This window comes from Stegastes partitus, unplaced genomic scaffold (assembly GCF_000690725.1).
Source record: "Stegastes partitus isolate 25-593 unplaced genomic scaffold, Stegastes_partitus-1.0.2 Scaffold4, whole genome shotgun sequence".
In the NCBI taxonomy this organism is placed as follows: Eukaryota; Metazoa; Chordata; class Actinopteri; family Pomacentridae; genus Stegastes; species Stegastes partitus.
In genome coordinates, this window is record NW_007577735.1 from 2116412 (window position 1) to 2129882 (window position 13471).

At 40.8% G+C, this 13471-nt stretch overlaps 1 protein-coding gene across 1 annotated transcript in view; it reads right to left on the reverse strand.

Moving 5' to 3' along the window:
* The window catches only part of LOC103355290 (metabotropic glutamate receptor 4-like), a 190808-nt gene extending 177594 nt beyond the window's left edge, over positions 1 to 13214 (reverse strand). The window contains exon 1 of the mRNA XM_008279031.1: positions 12886 to 13214. The gene's annotated coding sequence lies outside the window, so the exon portion shown is untranslated. The remainder of the gene's footprint in view (positions 1 to 12885) is intronic.
* Positions 13215 to 13471: the final 257 nt, after the last annotated feature.

Genomic DNA, 13471 nt, shown 5'->3' on the forward strand with positions numbered 1-13471 from the left:
AGCTACACGTTGGACCATTCTTTAAAAACCTCCAGCTGTTTTCCATGAAGTGTTCAATGATTTATGACTGGGGAGGGTTAAACGTGTTTGACTTCATTGCAACACTGATGAAAACACGCTGTTTGGCTTGGTGTATGTTGGCTCGATTATCTGGAAGTACCGGAAGAATGTGACATGAAAAATCTCGTCAGTTTCATAGTCTCACATCTACAATCAGCAGAACTAAAGGCTCCCATGAGATGCCTGCACATATTACAGTGCTACATATCACTACATTTACCCACTGATAAGACACATTATCTGCTCATTCTTCAAAAGACTTGACATGATAATTCCAACATCATATTACTCTTGGGTTGCTCTCAAGTTCAGGTTTTTGTTATCAGCTTTGAATTAAAACCACAAATGCAATGTAAATTAATCCTCTGCATGTGAAAGACCTGTGAAAAGTACTGAACTTATATTAGAAAATGTGTATTAAATGTAGTCATTCTGCACAAAACCCTTTCTAATATATATTATAATAAAAAAAAGATTATTCACACTGATGCATATGCAGCATCTTAGCCAATGCTGCTGCTGAGGTGGAGATGGTGGAGAAAGACAGAACTGTCCTTCGGGACACAGAAATCAGGCCCCACTGGGTCACGACATGAATCTTAACGATTGTGAAATGATTAATGGAGTAAGAAAGAAAAGAAAAAGCTACACAAATCTGCTGTTTCGGAAACCCTGGGGAAAGGTGGGACTGCTCTCGACTCGTAGACGCTGTTTTCTGCAAGTTGTCCTGACCCAAGAAAGCTGGAAACCACTGATTTAAACTTCACTGAACATCGTATAATGACTGTACTTTAGATTAATGTAAAAATATTCCTCTGAAATGCAGTGGACTACAAGTACAAAGCAGCATTCAAAGGAAATCACTCAACACTATATTTAAGTACAGCACTTGACTAAATGTACTTAGTTTCCACCACTGCATGTGCTAAACTACATCAAATAAGTTTTTAACTAAAGCATTCCTAAGATGAAGATTGTGGCTAATTAAAATTCAATATTTGTTAAACCCTATGCTGAGGCTTGCAATCTCTTATTTTGCTTTCCCCGAGTTGTCACATTGGATGACCCAAGTAGCCGGAAAGTTGCAATTTATTTTGTACCTCGTGGGTAAATACAGTGGTCTAAATTCCAATAAACATCTAAGCTATGCCATTACATGCAGCCCCAACACTCTGTTGGTGGAGATTATTCCAGAATTCAACCCTGTGGTCATTTCTGTGGAGTGCAACTTTAGAGGAAATGTGTTGTGTGTTGCACTCGGTGGATGCTACACCCTGCAAACACATTAACATCAAAGAAAACTAAGCAATACACATGCATTAAACATCAGCAGCCGATCTACACTTATGATCGCTGCCTCGGTTTGTATGGGGGGGGAAGGCCGCACCGTGCGAGGTTCAGAAACTTCACAGGAAGCAATGCTGAAGTCTGTGGGAAAAAAAAAAAAATCCATTAAACGGAAAATAATGATATGACTTTGTGATGAAGCTTCACCAACGGCTGCCCTCCTCCTCATAATTGAAACAGTGCGGCAGGATAGCAGAAGTCAATGGCACATAATGCAACAGGGCAATGAATGTATGAGATGTAATAGATCGTGAAAATGGCAGTCGGATGGCAAAGATGGAGCGTTTCATTAGAAAGCCTGAATCAAGTCTATACGGGTGGGTGCTGATGCAACACAATGGTGAAAGACTGGTAGTTAGGAGTCCCCACATAGTACACCTGGATAATGGCCTTTTGTTCTCACGATACTCTTAATCAGAGGTCCTGAGGGCCAACACCTTTTGGATACAGTTTTAAGTGCTGGACTTGTTAGACCCCTTTGTTCAGAAAAAGAATCTTATGGAATCCTGAATGTTATTAGTGGGGAAAGGTGTACAAATCAATAAAAGAGTCATTCATCCTAATACCTAAATGCCACAGCTGAAGTGAGGACAACTGGAAGTCCACACAAATATGCTGTAGAAAAGGAGGCTGAATTAAAGGCACTGCACCAGAATCAGTTGTTTAGAAAAGGCTTATGGTTGGCAACAAAAAAAAAAAAAAAAAAGTCAAACACATAAATCTGAGAAAGTAAAAGCACAAAGGAAGTTTACAAACTGGCAGGAGAACACAGACTGATTTACCGCAGCAGAAGAGCCATGCTGCTTTGGTAGAAGCAGTTCCTGTTTGCACTGTGCAAGGAAAAATAATTACTTGGATTACTTTTAATACTGAAGTGGAAGTCTGAATCAGATGATTATGAAACCAGATTGCATTATCTTCTCATATCCAAAACTGTAAATTTAAGAAAGCAGAGTCAGAATCTCTAATATCTGCATGTCCTCCAATGTAAGAGTAATGCAGTCTGTATTGAATTTTAAATACTCGTTCTTCATTAAAAGGAGAATGTATATTCTTATCCTTTCGGCCTACAGTATGTCGACGGCACCAGTAGCACCAAATCTAGAGGAACACCCCAATATATCAAATGCACTCTATGCCATGTACTAATATTTCTCTACATGGGTACGACATCCAGAGAGGAACAGCCTAAGGCATTGTAACAGTACCGCTGTGTGTGTGTTTGTGTGAGTGCATGCTTCAGCTTCACACTGCCAAGTTATGAAGCAGCCGGGGTCTAGAATATTGTTTGTATTGACTGAGGAGAGTCTACAGGGCCTCTATTACAGCCACGCTGCAAACAAAGACAGGACACAGTGTGTAAGTCAGACGAGTCCCAGGCAACTGGAATCATGAAACAAATATGGTTCACAACAGCCCATTGAACATGTTGTCCACACCTGTCTCTGTTCACACAGCAAATGTGTAGAAAACACCACAAATCCCTGATATTATCATTAAAGCAAACTTTGTTCCAAAAAAACTACATTGTACATTATCTGGTTCTTACGTTTAAGAAATTACATTTAACACAAATTAATTTAGTTCTTAATACTACCGTTTATGAATAAGAATAACAAAGGGCAGAAACTTTTGAAAAAAACATCTTTTAACTGTTTCCAAGAATGTGCTTAATTAAACATTGTAATATTGCAAATGATCTCAAAGAAATAGCATTTCCTAATCAGCAACAGCAATACATTGTCAACAACAACGTATAAAATGTATCACTCAAATGGCAAAGCGCGTTGTTGCGAACATCGTATTAGCAGGACAACTGCATTTTATTACAACATTACAAATTAAATAATCTGCTCAATGATGTGACAACAGTGGTGTCCATGGCTCCTCCTGTGCACATGTTCAAGTGAACAAGCTTCAGCATGTGCAGGAAAGCTGCAGGAGCTGTCAGCAATCACACTGCAATTTCTGCAGAAATTGCACTTTTGAATTTGTGGTGCAATGTTTCACAACATGGGCTGCAAGGTGACTCAGTGGTTAGCACTGTTGCCTCGCAGCAAGAAGGTCGCTGGTTCGCGGACACCCAGGATCTTTCTGCATGGAGTTTGCATGTTCTCCCTGTGCAGCGTGGGTTCTCTCCAGGTTCTACAGCTTCCTCCCACAGTCCAAAATCATGTTGACATTAATTAGTGATTCTAAATTGTCCGTAGGTGTGAATGTGAGTGTGCTTGGTTGTCTGTCTCTAAGTGTAGCCCTGCGATAGACTGGCGACCTGTCCAGGGTGTCCCCTGCCTTCAACCTAAGTCAACTGGGATAGACTCCAGCCCCCCATGACCCTAGTGAGGATTAAGCGTATAGATAATGGATGGATGTTTCACAACGTCATCTTCTGGGTTCTAGTTATGTTCATGTTATCACCTGTGCCTGTGTGAGTTTTCTCCACATGCTCTGGCTTCCCCCCATAGTCCATATACATCCATGGGTGTAATTGTGCGTGGTTGTTTGTCTCTTTTTATTAGCCCTGCGGTGGAATGTCAACCTGACCAGGGTGCACCCCAATCTGCTGACTGATAAAGTGGATGTAACTAATTGATGGATGTGACAACACTATATTAGGTTTTGGTTAGCGTGAGTAATGAAAAAAAGCCTTGAAAGGTCTGGGTTGGGTTTTAATAAGTGCTTTGTTAGGGTTAGAGGAACATGGCCGTCATAGTAACAATAATACCTTGTTAAGGATCCTTTAATAAGCGCATCGTAGTCCCTATGTGGACTTTATTGTTTTGTCATGGTTGCAGCCACTACAACGCTTTATCACTTCAACATAAACATTTGCCATTTTGAGGCACAGTTGATGCTGCTGTTCATTTTCTGACGTCTTATGTGAAATAATCGGCATAATGAGGAAACATATCTACAAAGTTGCAGATTGTTTATTATAAACCTGAACATGTCAGAAAAAAACCATCAACATATTTAATTTGTTTATCCTACTATATCCAATTATGTCAGATAACCTAGGATTAATGTGGTTTTTGTGTGTGTTAATTTTGCCAACTCTAAACACTTTGTTAAGGTTAGAGCGCAATTGTGGCCCTAGTTAAATATTTAAGAAGTCAAATATTTAGTTCTTTAATACTGAGAAAAAAACCATCATCTTTACAGTCCCATGGCCTAAGCCTTCCTTTATTTCCTTCATCCTTCAGTTTCTGTTTTGTTTTCTGGAGGTTGTTCTGCGACCAGCCCGCAACATCCAGCTCTGTGTTTCTGCATGTTTTCCTTGTGACGAGCCGTGAATAATTTCTCACTTACAGGTGTCAGACATAAAAGCTGGGAGTGGTACACATGGTATCCCTTATTACTGGCCCTGCATTAGTAATCAGGACTCGGTGTAAATACAGACATCTCATTACCAGCGAGCTGAAGTGTGGTATTGAGGAAGGGCAAGGGCAATGACAAGGATTGTCTGAGTAATGGGCTCTAAAAGATCAGCACACCATTAAGTGGACCTGCGGTGCACACAGTAGCCCTACAGGCCCATTATGAAGCAAAACACAACCAAGTGAGACAACTAAAGCCTCTAATGGCAGTCTCCCTTTACAATTTAATGTTGTTAAACGCAGCTCTTTGGATGTTGTCGAGGAGTGCAGTATGATTGCCAGTCTGAGCTATTGACAAAGAGTGTGGGAGACGCTGAATAAAACATTACCCTGCATGTTCCTTTTTTTAAAAATTGCTTGCATTTTCTAGTTAATTTGTACCAGCCAATCAACAGTGACCTGAGGTAGCGTGCATTCACTCCTGAAAAGTCAATATGCTAATCCATTTTGCTCAGAAACAATGACATCAGGCTTCCTCATACTTATCCTGAGCTTCCTGTCTTGCTTTGTTTACATTCGATTGTGGAGACTTGACTTAGGCAAAGCAAGCAGAGCATGAGACGGCAATTAATCACGTCCACTGTCTGCCATCAGTGAGACCTATATTAGTCTTTGAACCACTGTAGGTTGTAGGGTGCACATCAGTCTTGCTTAAGGTATCTGCAGGGTAATGAGTATATCTGATCTGAATGTTAGATCTATAAGCATTCACTGAGCAAAATAAGATTACCGCACAGTTTGCAATGTTTGTGCAGGACTTGCTTTGCTTTTCCAACTTGCCACACCACAAACATGATGTGAATCTTTTTAAGGATGTTTTCTGGTTTCATTTGATAGTGGCAGTGGAAAAAAAATGTCCATGAATGACTTGTCTGAACCAGGGAGTTGCTACTCAGAGCATATGCACCCCAGCCACCATAAAATGAATGTTAGGTACTTTGGTGAAGATTTTACAACTTTATATAATTGGGAATTTTCTAAGCCACAGCTAAAAGTTCACCCATCCCATCCAAATGCACATGTAATTGAATATTTCCATGTGGCGCCGTGCTTTTCAGCCAGTCACTGTGGCACACAAATTGTATTCAAGGCCAGGAATAGCGCACAGAGACATGGGTGGCTGTTGACTGCAGGATTTAGGAATTCAGCTGAGCCTTCCCACTGCTGCTGGCATGAGATTTCTGCCAGGCGCTGGTGCGCAGAACAAGAACTAATCTGGAGTGGTCTGTTGCAGTTAAAAGGAACTGGCCCTGAAGCTATGCATTATGGGGAAAATGGGGATAATTCTTCCCACTCATTTCTACAGTTTTCTCTATAGACTTATGTAGAACATTTCTACTGAATACTGAATCTTACCAGGGGTCGTGTTTTTCTTCACCTTTTGTGCTCGATGCCCATTCAGTGTGAATTTAATCACCAGTGCAAGGCCACTGCCTGACGGTTGCAATCAAAACTGTCCTCGTTCAAACAAGTTGTGAATCTGTTTCTGTGTTTAATCCAATTTATTTTTGCTCAGATAAACGTTTTTTTTAAAAGCTGTATTTTCTTTGGACATTATTCGAGGTAAAAATCAACTTAATTGAGCAAACATTTTGTTTTTGAGGCACTTGGGGGAAGTTCAGGGACTAGATGACTTTAGTCTGAAGATATGTTCATACATATTCATGAGTAGGGGGCAGGCATAACATTCACAAAGAAAGTGAGGAAAATGCCTCAGCTCACGCATTGGGAATATCAATGAAAAATGCAGAAGTGGCCCCCTTTGTTAAAGACAAGCCTTGTATTCTTTTTAGAACATAAAAGTAGGGGGTGACAGCGAGTGAATGTCTCAGAACACAGCAACGATTATGAGTCCAAATGTGGCAAATAGCAGATTAATTACCCTCCGGGGGGCATCACGACCTCCGGCTTCACATGACATTTTCCAAAAGGGGAAGTAGATATCTAACTCTTTTATGAATGCATGGCCTGTAAATAATGTAAATTAGTAGGCAAAGGAATGTAGGAAACTATGGTATCATGACATATGACCAGACAGTCTCCGACCACAAGCAGAAGAACACTTTGCATTTGTAGAAACTTGAGGCAATTGGAATGCATGTCTGATTTTTTCTAAAGTCACAACTATAATATCATTAAAGAAGGGATATTTCTGTTATATGCAAATGAACTCAAGAAGATCAGTTACTTAATCCAAATGACCTAAAGATGTCACACAAAATATAATTCAGGCTGCTATGGCAAGAAATTAATCTCTGTGTAAAGCAGTGCAGAAAAACATACAGTAAAAACAGCTATGAACTCTGTGACTGAACCAGAGGAGTTTTAACAACCTAAAAATTGAAAGACTGCAAAACACTCTTTAACTATTTAACCCAACAGGTAACAAATTCCAAATGTTTGTTTAATTCATGCTGACTTCTGGCAAAGTATAAATACAGACATGAAAAAGTACCTGATTTATCGATGATGCTGACACAAGACAACACAGAACAATTACTGCAACATTTCAGAAAACCCCCAAAAGCATTTGTTTCCATGTATTGGACGAAACCTTCTGGTGGCTCTTTTCTGAAGCAAAGGGTGTGATACTGTGATGTTATTATAAAGCTACAAAGTCTGGAGAAGGAGGAGGTCGGGGAGGATAGATGGGATCACAGAACGTTAAACTTTAACATTGGAGATTGCAATTTGTTTCCCTTTTTTATACAGACATTCATCATGGGTGATATCTAATGTTCTCAGACCTTTTGTAACGATGTCAACGAAGGTCACGAATCCTTCACAGACCTGTGATTTTCGTTTTGACTAAAACTCAGCCAAGTCTTTTTTTTTTTTTTAAACCAAATCTTAATCACATCACTGCCAGATACTGAAACAGATTTGTTTATTCACAGTGATGTGCCAGCTCTTTAACAGTGATTTGTAAAGATTTTGAACAGCACAGAGAAATGATGTCCTGCTGATAGAGACGTCATATTTGAAAACAGCATGTGTTGTTCTGTGACTATGTGTGTGGCGGCGTATGTAAGCCAGAAGAGAGAATAAACACATTCATTTTGTGATTCCAACTATCTATGAAGGTAGAAACATTGGGAAGGACACCATAAATTGGGGGTCTGAGGTCTTTACATGAGAAACTTTGAGCGCCAATATGGTGGGGGATGCATCTGCCAAGTCATAACCGGAAAATATGTGTGATGTTTTGGTAGCTTAATTAAAACATTAACATTAAAGGTCTCATATTTATCTATATATATAGAAAAATATCTGAATTCACAGCACAGCCATTGTTAAACTCATGGATGACGTATCAGATAACATTGTGGTTAGAAAATCAGTATTCTAGCAGCTTGGAAATGACTCCAAAGTGACTGCTGCTTAACATGTGGTCTTAATGGACTGAATTTCTGTCACTATTTCATACTCGCTCTCTTGTATGACAACAGAATAAGATGTAAATGATAACTTCTTTTTATTGGGAATTTGGCTGTATTAAAATACAATACATGTGAGCACAGAGAGCAGGAGAGAAGCAAACAGATGTAGACACCAGCTGAGTTTAGGCTGCACTGAAGCACAGACGGTGTCCTGCAAACACACTAACCCATCCAGTCCTGGTTTATTGGTATCAAATCAGTCCTAAAGTTTCCAACATCTCTGAATGGTCCTAAAGCATCACAGTTTCCACGGAGCTCTGCCCTGTAGGCATGCAATCAAAGCTAATGACAAAAGCAATAGCCACGCCCTACGCAAACACTAAAAAATGTTTTGTATTGTTGTGGTGACATTGCCATCAAAAATATAAACAGTCCACTGGATCTTCAGCTACTGGGATGCTGGGAGTGCATGAAGACTCTTGTGTTCACTCTTGAAGCCAACAGCACAACATTTGGTACACTCTGTTCATGACTGAGATGTTTTAAAATTAGTAGAAGCAGCTACGCAAAGTAAACAAACAGCCGTTTTGTCATTGGCTCAGTTGGCATCCTTTGCGGTTGTAATTTGGAATTGCTTGTTTGGAATTTTTGTTGGGAAAAAAATGAGCCAAATTTCAAGCTTCCCCTGTGAAAAAGTGCCTCACTCCAAGACTTATCAACAAATCTGTCAATTACACAGCAGAACTGACGCTCAAGGACGATCGCGATGCCCTACTTGGAAACCATATGTGTTTACAAATGTTCAGAGCTGAGCCACTAAACCAAGAAATTAAGATCAAACCTTATTATAAGCAAAGCTTCAGACAGTTTTGTTTTCTTGGTGGAGACATTTGTAACCAGCATCATTTTACAGTGCAATTAAAACACATTGAGCAATTAAATGCAAACACCTTAGTTGATGTAGAAAATGTCTTCATGATTGGAACAAATAAGTATAATCATGAGCAACGTTCTATCTCACTTACATGACTCTGAAGGCTAAATCACGGTATTATATTGTTTTAGTTCTATTCTTTTACTGAAATATAAACGGTGTGATATGGATCCATTAAGCTTTTGACTCATTTGTACACATTCTCCCTGTCAAGAGGGACAAATTAAAGCTTCCATTTAAATTTCTGAATTGAAGCCAGTTTTGCTGCAAACACCATGTGGCATTATAACATCTGATAAGAACAAAGATTAATTCAGCACCTTGTCGGATGTGTCTTCCATATGAGAAACTCTCTTGCTGGGATGGAAAGATTATTTGCTTCGTTGTTTGCGTTGTAAATCTTGTAAATTAACCAGAGTGCCAGTGGATGTCATCTGCGATTAGTGTCAACAGGCCTCTAATGAAGACGTTCAACCTGTAGGCGTGTTAGAGCTTTACATGCACTGACTCTGTGATAAGACAGTTTCCTCACAGCACGACAGAGCATCTGGACTTTAAAACATCCTCCAAGAAAAAGCTTCAAAATCAAAACTTAATTTGTCCCAAGTCTGCAACAAAACTATCTTGCCAGAAGACACATATGGGAGAAACAACTAAGGCTTTATAAAAAAAAGAAAAAAGAAAAGGAAAGCTTGTTAAAGGATCACAGAGAAAGAGAATCAGCAGTTTAGAAAATAGGATTGTGTTGAGGGTGTGAGAAATAGATCTGCTGTTGTTTTGGAGATCATCAGACTGTGGTCAGCACAGCAAGGCCACACAGACGGCCCCCCTGACAAACAGATGGACTACCAGGAGGAGAAAGCAGAGGAGGTGATGCAGAATGTGGACACTCCGTGATCATGAAGCAGTGATAAGGAACAACAGAGGAATGGATGTCTAAAACTCCTCGTGCACACTGCGAAAGCTGCTGTCTGCCCGTCTTCCCTCGTCTGTCGGTCTCTTGCCGCTGCTGGATGCCTGCGAATTTCAGCGTATGCTCTTGCTTTTCAGCTCAGTGTGAAAGAAAGGGGAAGAGGAGCCGATGAGGAGGATAATTTATCCTGCCCTGTTCCTATAATGTCACACTAACTCACAGCGGCATGGAAAACGAATTGCAAAAGATGGAGGAAATGACAGTAAACATATCCTGGATGATTTTCTGGGTATAAGGGGGAACATTATCAGGTCTGGAACAGATTACACTACAAGGAAACTCATTTGGATGTAAAGGTTAAAAGTAATAGGCTTTGTGCTGCCAGTCAGTCTCTTACTCTGTTTATTGGAGCTTCTCCAAGCTTTGCATCTTAATGGGATGTTTTTTTTTGTTTCTGTTAGAAAGTTGTTAATGAGGAGGAATACTGAGTATGGTCTTGGGCCACTAAAACTTGTAGGTGCACTCTTAAATATTTGAGTGCTCCCTTCAAAATGTAGACATGTTATATTTCTTTTTCGCGATGGAAGCTTTTTTTTTGAAGCTGTCAACTGCAGTAATTGTTTCCCTGAACTGGGCCTCTGAGGCTGCACTTCCTCTCAGGTTGCATACAAATCTCACCTCCGACTGGCAGCCCCTAGCTTGAACTATGGCCTGAACTAACCCCAATAACCAAAACCGAACACAGTTGGTAGTTGTTGGTGGTGGTGGTGGTGGTAGTGAGGCACAGCTTTAGATAGGGGGCTCAGTTCCAGGTCACAAAAGGTTATTTCCATTTATATGCACATCATGTCTTTCGGGACATCATGAGAGGGTTTTGGGAACTCTTTCTTTCCTCAAATGCATGTTCCTAAAACACCTTGATGTCGTCTTGAAAAGCAGCACAGATGCGTATTAAGTGCAGACTAGTTGAAAATAAAAGAAGAAAATCAAGAAAAGCGAGCAAAATTGGATAAAAGATGGAAAAAAGAATCACATTAAGAGAGCCCAAAAGGGTTTTTCTCCCGTCTGGAGTGTCGTGATTTTTGAATTAGCAGGTATAAAAGTGCTTTTCGACAAACACTGCAGGTTCTCTGCAACACTGCTACCAATAAATTGATCGTTTTCATTATTGCTAATACAATAAGGAATCTGCAATTCACCTGAGCTCATGCTAGAATGGATCTACCCACATAATAAAGCACCATGAAGGCTGGGAAAACTATGTGTTTTTTTTTTTCCTCCCGGATAATCACCACGGCACACGTACTGTGACTGCTGATGGAGATTTACACACCAGACAGTGTGATATTACTCAGAGGGTACAGACTGGGTGGAGAATTAGTGCTGCAAAGATTCAGCAAGTATGTTTCTTACTGTGAGAATGAATGTATGAATAAAGCAAAGGGGAAAATGTTATTGCAGCGAAGGGTTCTGATGGGTGTTTCAAAGTGCTTGTTCTGGGGCTTCAGAAGACCCATTCGCCTGCTTTTTTCCAGAAACTAAATGGTTCCATTTAAATTTCAGTGGTTCAGTAAAACATTCCTGCATGAGTACCACTGTTTTCAAACAGTGCTCAGGGAGAGTCTGATTGGTTTTTAAATACCACAAGTGTGAGTCCTTTTCTGTTGTAGGTGGTTGTCTTTTAACTACCACATGGGTTTGTACTTATTGTGGATTTTGCAGAAATGAATTCATTCCTCACTAATTGAAATCCAGCAAGGCATTTGAAGTAGATGTGGATGTGGATGTGGGACTCTGGAGAGATTTAGAGTGGAACTTAACAAACCTGCAGCCAAACAGGCTGCCATGAACAACAAAATCAATAAAATCAAGGGGAAATAGAGCAAATCCGCTGAACATTTGTGTGGCACCAAAATCCTAAAATGATGTGCTTCCTATCAGCATGTGCAAACAGATCATTTCTCTTTTTCCTTAGAGGAAAATAACACACTTCATCACATCATTCTTAGAGAAATAAACGCCTCCTTTGGATGTTCCAACATACTGAAAGGAGTAACAGCCTGCAAGCAGCAGAAATGTGAGCAACAATTAATGCATTCCCTGACAAAGATGCATGACCAAGTGAGGCGTCACCAAACCGTATGGTCCACCAGGGCGTCATGTCTCACTTGCAAATGATTAAACACAAGGACGGATTGCCCCTGATTCATAGCAACAACCCGGAAAAAGCGCGCAGATTTCAGTGCGTCTTCAGGATGGCACCTTACACATCCTCCATCCACTGATTCAGCTGAACTACATCAGTTTAAAATGACCGTCTGTCTGCCGCTGTTCACAGATCAGACCTAAAGACTCCTCGGATATTTTTTGCTTGTGTGAGGAACACCAGCAAGCCAAGTGGAGCGGAAAAGAGAGAGGGGCTTGCAGAGGGGGGCTCCCGCAGATACAGCTGATGAAAGGGTTCATTGTATTGCCAAGTCCCCCCTCCTCGTCAGCTCCACTAGAACCGTCAGCCCATTTTTTTTTTTTTCCCTCCTGCAAATAAACCATTTCAGCAAAGGTGATTCATCTGTTGAGTGTGTGACCAGAAAAGGACCACAGCCCTCCGGAGCAGGGCTGCTTGCGCACCAAATATCTTCAAGTAAAGCCATTTTAAAGTCACTAACTGCGATTGGAATCGGTGAAAAACGCAAAGAAAAGACGATGATCATCTTGATTTCTTGCACTTTTTCCTCATATGATGATGCCATGATCATAACGTAGCTCCAAGTAGCTTCACGGGCAAACACACTGTCTTCTATGTGCAGCAGAAGCCACAACACAGCTGCATAACGCGCGACTGTCACAACATTCCAGCGTGAAAAAAACTCTTACCTTTCAATCCCTTTGACACAAGTGAGCCCAAAGTGGAGAAGAAGAACTTCTGCGGTGTGTGATGCTGTCCAGTTTGCTTCTTCTTTTTTTTTTCCTTCCTGCGTCTTTGTTTGGCAGCGCCAGCTCCAGTCAGCTCTGGGCTGCCCTGCTGTTTGCCAAAAACCCGCCACACAGATTAAAAAAAAAAAAAAAATCAAAAAAAGAAGAAGATGAAGACAGGTGTGGAGACGGGGAAACACCAGTGTCAAATGTTTGTAGTTGTGGGGAAGGAAATGCAGCTGCAGTGTGTTACTCCCAGACTCGATGTTGGAACAAAATCTCCTGTTTCTCGATCAACTCCGCCGCTCAGACGCTGTCCAGTAGCGAGTGGTGCTGAATGAGACTCCAGGGGTTGCAGAGATTTCCTACTTTTCTCCCTCTTCTTCTTCTTCTTCTTCTTCCTTCTCTCCCTGCTTCCTGCACAAATCTGCCCTCCCACCGCACAAGACTAAAAATGATCGCCTCTCATTTCTTTTTGTGAAGCGACACAAATTAGATCCTCACCAAATGAGAGCTTTGTCAAGCACTGACACTCCTGGTAACGCAC